We start from the raw sequence: 5147 nt of genomic DNA, 5'->3' as shown, positions 1-5147 counted from the left end.
CACGACTGATGGGCTCACACTCGCTCCAGCAGGTTGACTCCTTCCGTGAGTCATCGTCGATTATGAGACACGGGTTGGCCTGAGACGATGGCTGTTGCTAGCCATAGTTAAGCACAGCACGTTGATGGGGAATTGTGGTGCGGCAGGCTTCAATCATGGATGTCCCACCTTCGGGCTGTCAAGGACACTGTTCAAGGGCCTTTGACCGTCGTGAAGTGGCAGGTTTGTTCGGCGCTGAAGGTTGTAGATGATCGTGTCACGGGTTGGTTAGCAATTGCACAATGATAGCTATGGGAGTCCTCACAGCATCGTGCATGATCACGTGTGCGAGTCAACATGTCGCACGAGTCAATAGGCCAACGACAATGGCCCTTATCCTTTCTTGGTTCTTTCCTGGTCTTCTGCTCCTTTCCTCTCTCCACCTTCCTCCTCTCGCTCTTCACCTCTTTCTTTCCCTCGTGAAACCAAGACAGAACAAACGTTTCAAAATTGAAAAATCCTGGTCTAATCGACCTTGGGTTCCATCCTGCCTCTTATATAGGGGTACGATGGCCCTTATTAAGGGCATGAGAGCCCTTACTAAGACGGGGTTTTATACATAGGACCCCCGCTCTTTAATACAAAATAACTATATTATTGACGTGCGTTCCACGACATGAACACATCAACAAGAAGACACAACATACACATGACGGACACAAAAACAACACGACGAGCAGGAACGTGATGAACACGACACATGAACGTGATAAAATGGTGAAGGCAATTCGAAATCAAAATGTGAGAAAGATACGGATATGCTTTCACCGGGGTATTCAAATCCAGGTGTCTTCAATGGTGCTTTGGCGTGCCGGTCGATCTGGCGCAAACTGGCGGGGTTGTCGTTGACGACGAGGGTGGCTCCGAAGTCGTCTCTAGTAGAGCGGGCTGGCACGCTTTATCAGATAGAATGATGATTGGGCGCCTGAACGATGATATGGTAGAGACGAGATATGGAATATAAGGAAGTGAAACAATAGTGAAAAGCTAATTATAAACCCTAATTAAGCTAACTATGATGTTGTGAAAATAAACAATGTAAGGCGAAGACGCTTATCTTAGATCCTTATGTTCCAGCAGGATCACGGCAATTTGCGAGTGGCGGTAAGCTCCCCCTCTTCTCCGATGCTTCTACCCACACATCCAAGATACCAAGAACACATGATGGATCTCAAAACTCACTATCTTTCAAGAAGCCTACACAAATAGGAAGCCAGTTCAGGATCAATTTCACCTTGATCCAGACTTCTATTTATAGATCAGAGGGTATGGATGAAAAGAGGAGAGGAGATGAAGCAACGCTGAAAGTTTCAGCTCAATCGGAGCCGTAGATAGTTAGATATCACCGTTTGATGTTGGAGCAATCCAAGCCCTTGATTTTTTATGTCTCCTCGTCATTGTCTCTAATGCTTCCTCTTTTCCGTTTTTCCATTGAACTATCACATCATTCGAAATTCTGCGCTGATTCGTCTTCCGCGCTCACATTTTATGAAGTCGCCACATGTACCTATAGGAAGAAAGGACAAAAGATAATAATACTATTAATATTTTTTGAATATTGCAGTTATCGTTCTTGCAGGTGACATGGCATCACATCAGCACGATCCACATATGAAATGGTCCAATAAAAAATCCACATGTCTGTGCGAAGTGTACAACAGGCGCCACGTCTACATGTGGCACCATGTTGTTGCTCCACATCGCCCCACGAGCATTATTGATTTTCAAAGAGAGAGAGAATAAGTGTTTTTTAGTCTTTTTGCTTCCTCGACCCACGTGTGCATTTATTGCAAAAAAGCCTCTTTTTTATTCGTCCACATCATCCCTACACGAAAAATTCAAAACTTTATTCTGTTAGCCATAAAAGCAATCATAGCTTCGCTAATCATGATGCCATGATTGCTCAGCTAAATGATTGGTGGTCCCCAGTCATTACCTCTTATTTCTAATTTGTCGCCATTGGACAAATCGAACGGCGACACGTGGTCGCCCAAAATAAAGGCTTAATATATCTTCCAAACTTCATATATAATAAAATAAAAAACCCAAAAACTACAAATAAATATATATTTTGACTTAGAAAAATCATATTGATTCAAATTTAATGTCAAAAAATTCCAGAAAAAGTATATTCTTTCTCCAAAAGTTATATCTTTCATAATCTATTGTCACAGAATACCCAAAAATGCATAAAAATGCAAAACATTCATAACATCATTCTAAAAATAGATTTGATCATTTTAAACTTGATAACACTCCAATGTAAGTGATTTGATACAAATAAACATGTAAATATGATTACATTAAAGTACTAAAAATGCATGTTATCAGTGACATTCTTGTCAGAAAAGGGAAGATTCCCTAATCATTGCTTGATGTGGCACGGGTTTTGACGTGGTGGGTGATAAGCCGAAAATAGGGATGAAAATTACGCAAATTTTTAGCCCTTGTCGTTGTGAATTTTTGGCTTATGCACTAAAATTTATAAAACTCTACTTAATATGTATAGTGATAAGTATGAGTGTCGTCCAAGGGAGGCAAGTAGGAATTTCAATTTGATTTAATTTTTGGTGTTTTAGATCCTAATTAGAGTGAATTTGATCTTCAATGAGGATCAAGTCACCCTAATTAGGTGAAAATTTAGAGAGGGGGGTAGGAGAGATGGGAAGATTAGAAGAATTAAGAGCTCTAAATTTCCTTCTTTGATCCTAATTAAAGGATCCAAGAAATCATTTAGAGAGGTTGAAAGAGGGTTCTTAAAATGAGTTGGGTTGATTTTTCAGATTGATAATTCAGAACTAAAATGGGGTAAATTGAGACTTCTAAAAATTAAAACTAAATTTTTTTATAATTTTCTTTTGTAATGCAATTGAATGCCCAGGTAAAATTCCTCAATTTCTCCTCTCAATCCTAATCAGGGCTTGTACATGCCGCTCAAGCCAAGCGATTTAGAAGTGCAGACTAGAATGGAGATGAAGAAACAAACAACTTAACCTATTTCATTCAAAATGCACAAAAGTTTGAATACAATGAAAGAAAAAAATACCAAAACTGTTGATCCAGGCTGGGACTCCTCTCTGTCTTGCAGCTGTGATGAAATACCCTCCAGAATGAGCTCCCCCTCTCGAAATTCAGCTTTTATACTTAGGTTATAGGGTAAAAATCACCATTTACCCCCGTTTAGTACTTAATATTTATCTATCAATGTAGGCTATATCTGAATGATCTAACCGTACAATAGAAAGAGGGGATCAAGACGAACAAATTCATAAAAAAATCATCTCAATCGGACTTCAGGATCAAAAGTTATTAATAAATCAATTTTAAACCAATTTAATCCATTGGATTTAAAATTGATTTATTTATTAGTTTCGTTTTTAAACACGCAATGACGTGTCGCTCTCTCATTGGCTGGCGCATTTTGAATCCGCCTTTTTGCAGAAAAGTCCTTAAAAAGCCTGGAATTGCTTTTGGACGCCGCCCAAAAGTAATTGCGTATATGCCCCTAGCGCACTCTCTCTCCTCCGATTTCTCCTAAAACATTAAAAATATATATTAAAAATTGCAATAAAACCCTGCATGATTTGAAATAGGATCTTTACGCATGCCGTGGCGACCGAGAGCTGTTTTTAGGGTCTTTTTGCAATGAAACGTTGCAAAAAGGCCCCGAAAAGTCTAGAAATTGCATAAATACATTTTTTTCTCCAATAAATATGCCCTTTTTTCATAGAATAAATGCATTTCTTCTTGAAATAAATCCCAGAAAATTCCTAAAAATTCGTAAAAAATTCTAAAAAATTCTAGAAAATTCCCTGATTAATTCCCATGTTGATAAATGTTGAAATAAACTTTTTAATGTGCCATTTTCATCCAAAAATAATTATTTCGAGCTTCAATAAATCCTTTAAAATTCATATAATTAACAGAAAATTAGGGAAAAATCAGAAATTACTTGGAAGCATTATTTTTGTGTAAACATATGATAACAACCCAAATTTAAGCCTTTTAAATGCATAAATCATGCTAATAACATGAAATAAAGACCGAAATTAGGGTGTTATCAGTGGGTAAGCATTTTCATTCTTTTTTTCTAATCAATTGTTGTGGTACATATGCATGCCATGTGTACTGCCACACATTTTGACTTTTCTCTTCCCTTTTTATTTTTTCCTTAGTTTAAATATCACAGCTAGTGCGATTTGAAATGATGCCCTTTTTCAATTGGTCCACATTGCCTCTTGCGAATAAAGTGTACCCAATGTCAGATAGTAATTGGCTCATTATGGCATCGCAAATCGCAATGTTATAATTGCAAATTTTACAATGATTGAGGTAGCTAATTAAATTGATTGGTGGCCATTTGACAAATTGATTGGCAACACATGGTGGGGGGCATATTTAAGGCAAAAAATATATTCAAAATTCATTATAAAATAAATACAGAGTTATAAAAATATGATAAATTTAAAATTTTTGGTTAGTAAATTTGTATCTTCCTCCATATAAGTTCAAAAAATTCATAATAAATATATTCTGGACTAGAAAATTAAGTTCTTCAAGGTATGATGTCGAACAAATCCTTAAAAGTACGATGAAATGCACGAAAATAAAATGCCTATCTAAAAATAGGTTTAATCATTCAAAGGTTGACACCACATATTTATATTCATTTTAATGCATATATACGTGTAAATTTTCCTGAATTAACCAAACAATTTATGTGTTATCAGCAACCAATGAGGCTAGTGTGTCCTTTGCTTTGAGTGCTTGTAGACCATTTATTAGCGGATAAATTTGAGGTCACTTGAATCCATAGCATCAGATATGAATGGAAATATATTCTTTTCACGTATTTATTCTATGTTTAGAGGTAGTAGTGTATTGACCTATCTATGCTATGTAAGCTGGTGTCTGTAATGACTCGAAAGGTATCCAGTTTTGGACATGCATTTGATATTTCTAACACTTTATTCTCCTATCCCTTTCACTTTCTATAGATGGAAAATAGAAAACAGAGTTAATGGACATTGGAATGGAGCATCAATGACTCATTGGAAGTTTACTTCATCACATCGAATCAATTTAAAATTTTTTTCTTTAATGATTAA

This window comes from Wolffia australiana, chromosome 11 (genome assembly GCF_029677425.1).
Source record: "Wolffia australiana isolate 7733 chromosome 11, ASM2967742v1".
Taxonomy (NCBI): domain Eukaryota; kingdom Viridiplantae; phylum Streptophyta; class Magnoliopsida; order Alismatales; family Araceae; genus Wolffia; species Wolffia australiana.
This window is presented reverse-complemented; position numbering follows the sequence as displayed.